Source organism: Neophocaena asiaeorientalis, unplaced genomic scaffold (assembly GCF_003031525.2).
Source record: "Neophocaena asiaeorientalis asiaeorientalis breed wild unplaced genomic scaffold, Neophocaena_asiaeorientalis_V1.1 scaffold671, whole genome shotgun sequence".
Lineage (NCBI taxonomy): Eukaryota > Metazoa > Chordata > Mammalia > Artiodactyla > Phocoenidae > Neophocaena > Neophocaena asiaeorientalis.
The window spans coordinates 1288982-1303330 of record NW_020175533.1 but is presented as its reverse complement, the minus strand read 5'-3'; the positions used below and the strand labels follow the sequence as shown (position 1 = coordinate 1303330).

At 33.0% G+C, this 14349-nt stretch overlaps 1 protein-coding gene and 1 pseudogene across 2 annotated transcripts in view; both read right to left on the bottom strand.

Moving 5' to 3' along the window:
• The window catches only part of STXBP5L (syntaxin binding protein 5L), a 378355-nt gene that overhangs the window by 44625 nt on the left and 319381 nt on the right, over window positions 1–14349 (bottom strand). The gene's annotated exons all lie outside the window — the stretch shown is intronic.
• Window positions 6228–8819, bottom strand: LOC112415980 (actin-related protein 2/3 complex subunit 1A pseudogene; annotated as a pseudogene).

Sequence of the window (14349 nt, the reverse complement as noted above, 5' to 3'; positions counted from 1 at the left end):
ATAATGTCCTTTGTGCAAAAATTTTTAATTTTGAAGTCAATTTACCAATTTTTCTTTTGTTGCTTGTGTTTTTGGTGTCATATTTGAGAATCTATCGCCAAATTCAGTGTCATGAACATTTTCCCTTATGTTTTCTTCTAAGAGTTTTTTAGCTTTATCTCTTAAAGTTAAGTCATTGATCCATTTTTTTTTTTTTGGAAGTGGTATGAGGTAGTGGTCCATCTCCAATATTTTGCATGTGGATTTCCAGTTGTCTCAGTATCATTTGTTGAAGAGACTATTCCCTGCCCCCCACCCCAAACCTCACTGAATTGTCCTGGTAACTTGTTGAAAAATCAATTGGTCATAGATGTATGGTTTTATTTCTGGACTCTCAGTTCTATCATTGATCTATATGTCTATCTTTATGCCAATATCACACTGTTTTGATATGTGTACCTATGCAGGAAGTTTTGAAATTGGGAAGTGTGAGTCTTCCAACTTTCTCCTTTTCTCAGTATTGTTTTGTCTATTTTTGCTTTGTCATTTCCACATGAATTTTAGGATAAGCTTTTCCATTATTTAAAATGGCTATTGGTATTTTGGCTGTGACTGCATTAAATCTGTTAGATTGTTTTGGGTATTACTTAAACAATATTAAGCATTTCAATTCATGAACAAGGGATGTATTTTCACTTACATAGGTCTTCTTTAATTTCTTTTAGCAATGTTTTGTAGTTTTCAGTGTACAAGTTTTACATCTCCTTGGTTAAATTTATTTCTAGGTATTTTATTATTTGGGAGACTTACAAATGGAATTTTTAAAAATTTCTTTTGCAAAATTTTCATTGCTGATGTATAGAAATGCAGCTGATTTCTGTGTGTTTATCTTATATACTGCAACTTTGCTAAATTATTAGTTCTAGTTCTTTTGTGGATTCTTTGGGATTTTCTGTATAGAGGATCATGCCATCTGCCACAGGGATAGTTTTACTTCTTTACTAATTTGGATGCTCTTTACTTATTTATTTTGCTTAATATCTCTGGCTAGAACTTCCAGTACAAAATAGAAGTAAACAAAGGCATCCTTGTCTTGTTCTTGATCTTAATGAAGAAAGTTTTCAGTCTTTCACCCTTGAGTAGAATGACTGTGGGCTTATCGTGAATGACTTTTATCAGTTTAAGGACGTTCCCTTCTATTTCTAGTTTTCTGAATTTTTTTGTTTTGTGTGGGTTTTTTTTTTTTGAATCATGAAAGGGTATTCAATTTTGTCAAATCCTTTTTCTGCACCAATTGAGATGATCATGTGTGGGATTTTTCCTTCATTCTGTTAGTGTGGTTTTTTTACCTTTTTAATTTTCTTCTGTTGAACCACTCTTGTATTTCTGAGATAAATCTCACTTGATTATGGTATGTAATCCTTTTAATATGCTGTTGGATTTTGTTTGCTAATACTTTGAGAATATTTGCATGTATATTCATAAGGGATATGGGTCTTTAATTTTATTTTCTTGGGTGTTCTTTGTCTAGGTTTGAAATCAGAGTAATGCTGGTTCATAGAATGCATTAGGAAAGGTTCCCTCCTCTATTTTTGCAAGAGTTTGATAAGGATACGTGTTAATTCTTCTTTACATATTTGGTAGAATTCACCAGTGAAGCCATCTCATCCTGGACTTTTCTTTGTCAGGAGGTTTCTGAGTACTGATTCAATGTCCTTACTTGACATTGAATAGCTAAGCTCAGATTTTCTTTCTTCTTAAGTCAGTTTTGTTAATTCATGTATTTCTAGGAATTTGCCTATTTCATCTAGATTATCTAATGTTGGCATACAGTTGTTCATAGTATTCTCTTATAATCCTCTAACTTCTGTAAGGTTGATAGTAATGTACCCACTTTTATTCCTGATTATAACTGTTTGTATATTCTTTTTTTCTTAGTCTAGGTGAGGGTTTGTCAATTTGTTGATCTTTTCAGAGTCAACTTATGGCTTGATTATTGATTTTCCATTATCTATTTTATTTTCTTTCATCTTTATTTTTTTTCTTACTCTGCTAGCTTTGGGTTTAATTGGCTGATCTTTTCTAGTTTGTTAAGGTGTAGAGTTGGATCATTGTTCTGAGAGTATAACTCAATTTTGTTTCTTTTTATGGCTGAGTAATATTCCATTGTATATATGTGCCACATCTTCTTTATCCATTCATCTGTCGATGGACACTGAGGTTGCTTCCATGTCCTGGCTATTGTAAATAGGAGCCTTCTTCTTTTTAATGTAGGCATTTATACCTATAATTTTCCTCTGAGATGTGTCTACGGTGTAACCTATAGATTTAGTTGTTTGTTTTCATTCGTCTCAAAATATCTCCAATTTTCCTTTTAATTTCCTCTTTGATCCATTAGTTGTTTAAGAGTGTTCTATTTAATTTCCAAGTTTTATGAATTTTCCAGCTTTATTTCTTTTCTTTTCCTTTTTATTTTAAATTAATTAATTTATTTTTGGCTGTGTTGGGTCTTCGTTTCTGTGCAAGGGCTTTCTCTAGTTGCGGCAAGCGGGAGCCACTCTTCATCACGGTGCCTGGGCCTCACTGTCGCGGCCTCTCGTTGCGGAGCACAGGCTTCAGACATGCAGGCTCAGTAGTTGTGGCTCACAGGCCTAGTTGCTCCGTGGCATGTGGGATCTTCCCAGACCAGGGCTCGAACTCATGTCCCCTGCATTGGCAGGCAGATTCTCAACCACTGCGCCACCAGGGAAGCCTTCCAGCTTTATTTCTGACTCTAGTTTCTTTCCATTGTGGTTAAAGAGAAAACTTTGTATGATTTTAATCTTTTGAAATTTACTGAGTCTTTGTTTTGTGGCCTAAAATATGTCCTGTCCTGGACAGTGTTCCATGAGCCCTTGAGAAGAATATGTCTTCTATTATTATTGTGTAGAGTACTTTATATATGTCTATTAGGACTAATTGGTTTACAGTGTTATTCACATCCTCTTTTTTGATCACCTGTGTAAATTTTCTATCCTCATTGAAAGCAGCCTATTGAATTCTCCAACTACAATTGTAGAATTGTCTAATTCTCCCTTCAATTCTGTTAATGTTTGATTCATATATTTGGGACTCTGCTATTTGGTGCATATTTATTTACAATTGTTTTATCTTCTCACTGAATTGATGCTTTTATCAATATATAATTTCCTTCTTTGTTAGCTTTTGACTTAAAGTCTACTTTGTCTGTTAGTATTAATATTGCCACCCAAGCTTTGTTTACTATTTGCATGGAATATCATTTTCTATCATTTTAATATATTTGTTTTTTCAATCTAAAATGAGTCTCTTGTATAGTTGGATCTTATATACTTTTTAGTCTGCCAATTTGACTTTTAAATGGTGAGTTTAATCCATTTAATTACTTTAAAAAATAATTACTAATAAAGAAGCACTTCTGCCATTTTTATATTTGTTTTCAAAAAATATCTTTCTGAATTGCTCCAATACTGCCTTCTTTTTTGATTCATTTTTTTTCTAATATATCTTTTTTATCCCTCCACATTTCCTTTTCTGTGTATTTCTTAGTTATTTTCAAATGGTTATCCTGGTGATTATAATTAACATCATAAATTTATAACAATCTATTTTGAATTGATACCAACTTAGCTTCAATAGCATACAAAACTCAGCTCTTATAGAGCTCCCTCACCTCCCCTTATGTTGTTGTTGCCTTAGTATCTTTATACGTTGCATGCCCATTAAAAAAGATTTATAACAGTTTTATACATTTGTCTCTTAAGTCATGTAGGAAACAAAAGAGGGGTTAAGAAAAATATAATAATACTGGCTTTTATATCTGCCTAGTTAGTTACCTTTACCAGTGTTCTTTATTTCTTTAAATGGCTTCAAGTTACTGTCTAGTGTCTTTTCACTTCAGCCAGCAGACTCCCATTAGTATTTCTTGTGTGTGTGTGTGTGGGGGGGGGTCTACTAGTGATAAACTCTCTTTGCTTTTGTTTATCTGGGAATGTCTTAATTTTTCTTTCATTTTTGAAGGAAAATTTTGCCAGTTATAGAATTCTTTGTCGACATTTTTCTTTTCTTTCAGCACTTTAAATATGTCATTTTACTGCATTTTGGCTTTTATGGTTTCTGATGTGCAACTGGCTTTTAATCTTATTGAGGAGCCCTTATACATGATGAGTCGCTTCTCTCTTGCTGCTTTTAAGGTTCTCTCTTTGTGTAAAGTTTGATTGTAATGTGTCCCAGTGTGGGTCTCTTTGAGTTTTTCACATTTGGAGCTCATTGACTTTCTTGGCTGTAGAGATTCACATCTTTCCTCAAGTTTGGGATGTTTTCAGCCATTTCCTCAAATATTCTTTCTTCCCTTTTTTCTCCTTCTCTTCTTGTGGTACTCCCATAATATACTGGCATACTCAATGGTGTCTCACAAGTCACTTAACCTTTGTTCATTTTCTTTCGTATTTTTTTGCTCCTCTGAGTTGATAATTTCAATTGGCCACTTTCTTCTGCCAGCTCAAATCTGCTGTTAAACCTTTCTGGTGAATTTTTCACTTTGCCTTTGTAATTTTTGCTCCAGAATTTCTACTTAGTTCCTTTTTATAATTTCTATTTCTTTATTAATAGTCTCTATTTGTTCATCCATTGTTATCCAATTCTTAATTGGCTTTTTCATTTGTGCTTGTTTTAGCTTCATGATCTTTTAAAAAATTGTTTCATTGCTCCCTTTGAGTATCCTAAAAGTCTTTAAAATAAGTCTTTGTTATTCTTTTAATAAAATTAATTTCATATAGAATGAACTGTTGTAGTACTTAACTTTTGTCTTTTTTAGCACGACTTTTTTTTTATGTAGTCTGGAATTTTTTCTCCAGCTCCCCCTTCTTTGTTCTCTACTCTGGATAAGTAGTTTTATAGTTGCTTTCCACTAGTTTCTAGATCTTTAGTCTATAATTTTCAGAGTTCTTGATCCATGATATTGCAGGAGCTATGAAAAGAAAGCTAGTGGGAAATCCTGTCGGTCCAGTGGTCATGACTTGGTGCTTTCACTGCTGTGGGCCTGGGTTCGATCCTTGGTCAGGGAACTGAGATCCTGTAAAATGCACGGCACGGCCAAAATAAAAAAAAGAAGAAGAAAAAAGAGCTAGCTACTCACCTAGTAAGTCAGAAACCAGGGCCAAGAATTGTTTGAGGGTTTTAAAATCATGCAGGTGGTAGGGGTTGTTGTTGTTGTTTTCTCTATTTTTTTGTTTTAATTTCTTAGGTCATTAATTTGATTTAAAAATGTGGTTTGTAAGATTCTATTATGTATTAAGGTTTTCTTTGTGGTTTTAACATTGGTTTAACTTTTATAAGTTTTTCAGTGGGCACTTGAAATTATAACACATTTTCAAGGTATAAAGCTCAGGATATATTAAATAAATCTTCCAAGTAAATTATGTTTCTTTGTTCCCATATGGTTTTTCTTACTTTTTGCCTCCTTGAGTTGTCATTAAATTATGTTAGAATCTCTTATGGTTATCACATTTCTGTTTAATGTTTCTTGTACATCAAGAACTGTAAGAAATGTAATTATTATCCTGCATTATTTGGTTTATTAAAATTTGTAAACAGTTTCATTGTAGATGGTACATTTCAGCACTATAAATATCAGCACTTTTCTAATTTAATGTATTTTGCCTTGAACTCAGCTGATATTAACATCATAACTCCTGTTTTATTTTTGCTAGTAGTTGTCTTATATGTCCTACTACTAGCCTTTGAATCACTTTGCTTTAGATGTCTCTCTTGTGAATTTTGTTTTGTTATACATGCTGAAAGCCTTTTTCTTGTAAGTAAAGTAATTCACTTTTTATGTCTATTGACAGAGACATTTCATTATAGTTCTGTCATTTAAAAAAACACATTTAGTATTTTTACTTAATTTTCTGGGAGACAATTTACATACTAACCCCCTTCTTAAGTTAATGTGACAGTTTTCCATAATGAACTGCTTAAAGAGAAGCTTTGGTCTAGAATGGAATGAAACAGCCAAAAACCAAACGTACAAAAAATAGATTAAAAACTTTAAAAGACTGTTTAAAAATCCAACATTTTCACCAGTTATATTCAAACAACACTCAAATGATATCGGCATATGCATTTTTAGTGTTTCCTTGTGGTTGGCTTTCCTCACCATCTTGCAAGTTACAAACAGAGCTGCAGTCAGTTGTAGTCTGTCATGCTAGATCATAGAGGTTCACTCAGCTTCATATTAGTTGAAGGCCCTGGGTGGAGGACTCTAAGGTCTTGAAATCCCAAATCATCATGGCTCCATTGATTCCTATAGGGCAAAATTTCTGATCATCTTGCTTGTCTACCTTGCAAATAGGTACTTGAGTGATGCTATTCCGGTGTAGCATCTCTGAGGCTGTATTATGGTCCTTGATTGTGACTCTTGTCTATGTTGTGGAAATGTTACATGGCTAACATGTGCTGGATGCTGTGTTTTGGAATGTCTAGTTTGGAGACTAAGGTCAAGCAGCCATGGTCATCTTAGTTAAAAAGCACTGGGCAGCATTCTTGGCCAGCAGCTACAACACTGTTCTCTGAGACAAATAATACACTCAGGAGTGACAGGAACTCTGTTTTCAGATTGCAGCCCGAACACTATTTGAGACATCAGGACTGCACGTGGTGCTTACTCAGGCTCCCAGTGGTAGAGAAGTTGAACCAGGGACCCAGCCTCCAGTGCCACCAAACTGTGACATCAGTTAACCAAAATGCATCTTGCTACTCCATGGTATACTGGTTGGCTTTTCATCCACTTTTTAATTGTATGTAGAAGCACTCTGCATTTGAAGTCACATGATCCTGCTGTCAGCAAAACACGGAGATACCAGTCCAAACTAAGGACAGTGAATGAACTGGCTTTTTAATGTGCTTGCTTACCCACTCGTCATTTTTATATCCAAGTGACAGACAGAAATGAATTGTTTTTCACTCTCCACAGCAAATTTGTTCTTTAGAGGGGACCACTTCACAAAAGTGGCTGCATGATTAATTCTCAAGGTTACCAGGGTTAGCGCCCAAACCCCATCTTTCCAACTCCTGCAAAGGACAGTGTGATCATGCTCGAGAGCCCTATCCCTACCTGTGATGTCTCCACTGTGCTCCTGGAGTGCATGAGGTTTCACCCACTGGCTCCCATTCCTCTTATAGGTGGGAACTTTGTGGGTATTGTGGCTAAGGGCAATCTGAGTATGGCACGGCAACTGGCTCCAGTAAAAATTGTTGCAGGGACAATATTTTTGGTGTTTTTAAAGGTTAGAAAGCTGGGGTCAGGGCAGTCCTGACAGGCTCAGAGTGTAGAATTTGAAGACTGGTCAGTCAACAGGAACAGGCTGTGTTCCATTCTGCAAGTTTTATGTAGATCATTTCATCTTCCTCTTCCTTCTCCTCCTCCTCTTCCCCCCTTCTTCCTCTTCCTTCTTCTTTTTCCTTCTGTAGTTTCTGTAGCTTCTTTCACTATATGGCCTGTATTTTCTTATTTTCTTTTTTATATGTATTATACTTTGCCTGATTTATTTGGGGTATTAATTATTTTTAGTGGTTATCTTTAAGATATAATTTTAATTCTTCTTGAATTGCTATATATGCATAATGTCAATTTATTTCCCCTCGTGAAAGGTGAAATTAAGTATAATTCCTCTTCCTCTGCTTATCTTTGCTCTCAGTTCATCACCGATTAACCACCACACTTAGCTATAGAAATATTAACTCTTGTTAGCAACTTTAACCTCTCTTTTCCCTCTCGAAAAAAGAAAAGTTAAAGTATTTCTATATCATTATGGATTTTATGTTTACATTTTAGTTTATAATAATATTTGCCACTGTCATTTAACTTTAGTTTTACAATTAAATTAATTAAATTATCACTACTTGTCCTTTGACCATGGCCTCTCCACGCATCTTTTCATTGGCTGGAGGCCATCCTGTAGTAGATATTTTTAAGGGTTCATGGGGGCCTGTGTTTCATTTACAGTATTCTATAATGCATATATAACACTATATTCATAACGTTGTGCCAGCCCCTGGATTATGTGCATTCAGGGTTTGAATTATCAATTCATTTTTAGGTCATTAATTCAAAATCTTTATTAAGAAAGAGAAATGTCTGTATTTTTTGTTAAAAATTGAGAAACAAGACAGTTTTTCACTCACTGAATGTTAAAATGTTAGGGAATAAAGCAATTTACCATGATTCTGGTAACTACTTCATAAAAGGCTAACAACTTGAGGGTTCTAATTGCATAACTGTCCAACGTATGAGGTTTTTACTGTTATTACTATTATTCTACTTTTACTGTTATACCGCCACTCCAGATAAGGATTTTTGTAACAAAGAAGTTATTACATTAGTACCCAAATCTCTCCAACACGTTGTCATCTTTCCTTTGTCTTCAGTGAACAGCTCATATACACAGTCACTAATACCTTTACACAGATGACTGTTATCTATTACTTTGGGCTTGAGATTTCCCCTCTACACTCTAGCCCTACATTTCTTTTTTTTTTCATTTTTTTAATTGAAGTATAGTTGACTTACAATTTGTGTTAGTTTTAGGTGTACAGCAAAATGATGTATACATATATATTTTTTCAGATTATTTTTCATTATAGGTTATTGTAAGATTTTGAATATTGTTCCCTGTGCTATATGGTAAACAGTCCTACATTTCTAATTGCTCACTGAGTTGTTAACATGAATGTCCCTGAGCAACTCAAACTCATTTTCCTTTCCTCTCAAACCAGGTATTCTCCATGAGAATGGTATTCTCCATTTTCTGCACTCTAGTCATCCTTGACTCCCCCTATTTCCTATGCCTTACCAGCCCTGTTCCCTCACTGTTCCCAATCCCAGTTGTAAAGTCTCCCATGGTAACACCTCTTCATTTTCACTGTTGTTATCCTACTTTGGTCCTTATTTGGTGTACTACAATAGCTTCTTACACATTTTCCTCCTTCACTAAAGGATTATACACCACTGGAGAATATTCTTCCTAAAACCATGTTACAAGCAACCCAGGATATATTTTACACCAAGGTTTTACATTGGAAGAATTTACATACATAAAGACATTTATCCTCTTTCAGAATCCTTATAATTTTTTTTCTGGAGATTTGTGGGAAACAAGTTTTAAAAATGAAATTACATTGACCACATACTTAGAAATAGGGATTTAATGAAATTTTATTCTCTGCAGCATGTGGGATCCTCCCAGACCGGGGCACGAACCCGTGTCCCCTGCATCGGCAGGCGGACTCTCAACCACTGCGCCACCAGGGAAGCCCTATTGTGAATACTTTTAATTGCAAAAAATCCTTTAGTAAAGTGATAAGCACTAGACTATTTTATCTTTTATATACGTGAGTTTTCATAATCATCTTTGTCTAAAGTATGTGTAAAAATAGAATGAAGCAACTGGGAAGGAGATAATTGGCAACTGACAGTTTTAGGAATTGTTTATTAATATGTTTATTAATAACAATCATGCCTAACTGACCTCCAGATTAGAATTAAAACTAAGAGCTTTCTTTGCTACTTCCAATAAATATGGAAGTGGGCTGAGAATCTTCTATTTTTTTTATTATTCCTTTTCAACATTCTAGGAAAGAAATTATGTGGAAATTACGTGAATAAATATCAGAATGCATATTTTTCTAGAGAAAAGCATTCTCATTCTTTAGTCTTCATTTGACATTTGTCACAGTACATGCTATACAAAATGATAGGTACTTATAAGATTATAAGTTTTGCAATGATATATACCTGATTTAAATTCAGTTTTGCTATAGTTGTATGACCTTAGACAAATTTGAATTTTTCATAGCCTTAATTTATTTGTAAAGTGGGAACAATATTACTGATCTATCTCGGATAATTTGTACAAATTATGTAGCATAATGTCTGACATGTAATATGAGGTCAATAAATGGAACTAGAATGTTGATTCTTCCTCTGACATCAATTACATTGGCAAAATACTAATTAACTTCATAACAATTTTGTTAATATTAAACTAATAATAATACTGAATATGTTAGTGCTTTGCATTTAAAAATACAATAACGTAATTGTCCAATTTAATCAAATTCGTCTAAGATGATATGTAATCAGATTTTGAATGTAACAAACTATTTGACTAAAAGTTATTTAATTTAGATACAATGAGATGAGGTATGTGAATATGCTCCATAAACTTTGGGTATTATGTTCTGTGATCTAGGTTAAAATCTTAATTCTACAATTTATTAACAATATAACCTCAGTTTCTACTCTGAAAAAAAAGACTGGGAACAATGATAACTATCTTAAAGAGTTGCTAAGAAAGTCAAATAAAATAATGTATGTGAAACAGCTTTGTACACTAAAAAATAATGCAAAGACTAATTATTGTATTTTTCTTATTTCAACCATGACATTAGTAGGATTTAATGCTATGACTGTAAGTCAGAATAAAGGAGATGAAAATAAAAGTAATTCAATTAAATTTCAGAAAAAAAATTATCTTGGCACAAGCAGATAAAAGTTCTGAAAGAAAAATTTATGAAAGCCTATTTATTTCAGAGCTAGAATTATGAATAAGCTCTTAACCACCACAAAAAATAAACTAAAAGTGAATAAAATCTTCTATAACTTTCTTAAATGGAGAGAACTCTATTCTTTTATGTATCGGACTTTGTTGTTGTTAAATAGCATTAATTCTAAATGATTTTAATATACAAAATGGGAAAAATAGTTCCGGAAAAAGTGATGTTCATTTACATGGTTACAGTCACAAGGGTCCATATGCATGACTAGTTAATGTTTAAAACCATTCTCATGATAAAAAAATAAAACCCGAAAACATTATATACCTTGGTGTGTAATGATTTATGAAACATAATTTTGTAAAATGATTAACAAACAAAATGTTGAATGCTGCCAACAGAACTGTATGGTGATTTTTAAGAAAGGCTTTTTGGAAAGCCATTAAACACTGCCATCTAGGAAACTTGTTATTCATGGACTGGTTGGTTAAAATGTTCAGCCAAATGAATGTAACAAAACTTAAAATTGTTGGCTTTTGCCTACCGTACCAAGATCAGCCTTAAGATCTGTTGGCAGACTTAACTTTCTTGATCCTTTAACTGAAACAACAGAAAAAGGAAAAAGGCAGTTGTTAATTATATAAAATTAAAGAGGAGTGTGAGGGAACAGTATGTTTTACAGTATAAGTATTGAAATCCTAATGAACGTTACATTTAGTGAGCATTATGGAAGCAGAAATATTGTTCAGTGTTAGTTTGTTGTCATTCAGGAATAAATAATATGCAAACAGAAACATGAGAAAAGCAACTGTTATTACAGTAAATAATTAAAGTGCATCTTTGCATAGTTTTTTTCACATGTAGCATGAGAAGTGATTTCTTATTTTGGAAAGAACCAAAAATCAATTCCAGATAAATCTGATAGATAAAAAAGTACTGCAACAAATGTATAAGTTCAGATCATAAATAACAATGGTAAGGGGGAAAACTGATTAACTCTGTAAGCATTTTTTGAAATAGAAAGAAAATTCTATTATAGATGTGTATGATATAGTGAAGGAAACTTTACCATACCTATGGCAGATGAAATGACTTATATATTGAATACTACAATGTTAAATTCAGTAGATAAAAAAATATTTGAAAATAAATTTAATTATATTATTATAAATCAAGCTGTCATAAAATGTTTGAATAAACCAAGAAAACTCCTACAATTTATTGAAAATTTGCCTCATCTGTTAATAAAAATTTTACATTGGGCATCTCATAAAATATTTAACTGGAATGTTATAATAGAAAGAAATTGCATTAGGGGAAATCATGTTAGAAATATTTTCTGTCAGTTAATACTTTATTAAGACTCAAACTGATACTATCAATTAATTTATACCTTCTAATGAGTGATTTTCTTTACAATTAGGAAAGATATTTTAAAATAAAGATGCAGTATGATATAGTAGAAAGAATACTCAATTTAAAATCAGAAAACATGAGTCACAAATTTCTGAATTGTTACCACCTAATTACAAAACTTTGAAAAAGTTTTATAAAAATCCCTTCATCAATTTTCAACTTAAGCTTCCCATCTGTCAAATAACATGTTTGATACTATCTCTAATATTTCAGCTGGAATTATTGGAATATATTTTATAAAACCTAAATATAATAGAAACCTAAATATACTTTTTGTGTGTCATGAAATATTACTCATCTTTTGATTTTTTTCCAACCATTTAAAAAACCCATTCTTAATTCACAAGTCATACCAAAATAGGTTGCAAGCTGGATTTGGCCTGTGGGCTGTAGCTTGCTGACTACAATATGCCATGCTAAACTACTTATTAAAGGAAATCTAAGCATTATCATTCTAATAAAAATAATAGCAACAGGCAGTTGTCTCTATAAAAAAGATACTAAATAATTCTATTAAGGAGAAATCAAATCAAATTTGAGCAATGTGGGTTTAGAATCAGCAGCACAACAAAAAGATTGTATTTATATAAAAATGTCAAACTAAATAAATATATGTAATAATTATGCCAGAACAGGTTGCAAATAAAGTATATTTTGTAAATTGATTCACAATTCAGATAGACTGAGGAAGTGGGATGTTACTATTTTAAATCTTTCACTTAATTTTTAAAATAGGAACTAATTCTTTATAATGTAAGGATTTGTCTCAGAATTTATCTTTTTAATTGTTTCTATTTTGTTTTTAAATAGGGTATTTCAATATATCTATATAGTATAAATTCAAAAATGGATTATAATGATGCTTTCAGAAAGAAGTCAAACAGTTCCTTTCTGTTAGTCTAGTATCTAATTTACTCTGGCTCTCAAATCTCCACTTTTTGGGATACCCCTTCCACTCTACCACCAACCTTCTTGGCTTCCTGTAGACTGCTTCCTACCTAAAAATTGGGGGCCCGTAACAAACCCCAACCTCAATTGTATAAATGGGGGAGGAAAAGGGAGCAATTAGATGGTGGGATTGATTGACAAACTTCTTTAATAACAATGTTAATAACAGGTGTCTGTTATTTATGCACAGAAAAATCTTCACTTGTCCAGCTACTAGTAAACTCATACTCATCCTTTAAGACAGCTGAAAAATCACCACCTCCTCGAAGGGAGCCTCAGCCTTAAGGCTTCATTTGGTGCCATTATCTTAACTTTCATAGCACCTTGTACACATCTTTTATAACACATTTTATTATACTTGATTTTTTTTTACTTTGTCTACTATCGACTAAAATCCTGAAACTTTGCGTTCTCTAGGGATGGGGATTATATTCCCAATACCTAATTAATTATTGGCATAGAATAGATGTACAATAAGTGTTTGCTGAATGAAAGTTTAAAAAAAACAGTAAAGTTGGAAGGTAGGGGAGAAGGGTTATTCTGAAGAGGGCTAAACAGACAGAAAGCACGTTTCAAGTGGTACAAGAATATGTTACACATTAACATTTGAGGAATTTGGGTTGGAAGATGAGTAAGGCAAGAGGGAATAAGAGGCAAGTAGTCCTGGAAATAAACTGAATGAAAACAGTACGTATTAACCTGTGCAATGTGCCCTTGGGAATGCAGCTCTCTGAATTTCTTCATTTTTACTGTTACCTAGCAAAAGCATACATACCACTATCATTTCATATTGTTAGCCAAAGAGGAGAAAATGGGAAATAGAAACTTCACATTACTCATTGTCTTAGCACACTGCACTAAGAGAGGTGGAGAATCCTGGCTCAAAGGAATCTTTAAGGTCACATAGTCCAATATCCTACTCAATGCAAGTATTCTCTTACAACATTCTTGACATCATACCTGTTTATGATAGAAACCTTCAAAGTATAAAAAAGTCCAATTTTGGGTTGCTATAATTGCTACAAAATTTCCTTCCATTTGAGCTCAAACTACTTTCCTTTACCATTTACTAGTTTGTTCCAATTCTAACCTCTGGCACAATTAAAAAAAAAAAAGTAACTCATTTTTGCTCTCATATGCCAGTTCTTAAAGCATTACGGGCCATCTCTAGGTACTCTCATTTGGTCAGCAGGAATCTGTATTTTAATAAGTGTTGCAGGCAATACTAATAAAAGAGGTTGGCAGATAGATCACATTTTGAGAAATCATGTTTTACTGTTTTATAAACTTTAACCAACCTATGGGACTTTCACTCAAGACCCTTCCACAAAAAAGTACATCCTGCGATGCATCTCAGATTTTCCATTAAAGAGACGCCATGTTGTCCTTAGTTGTTAAGTTTGATATAGATATTATGTTGCTGAGCATTTTAAG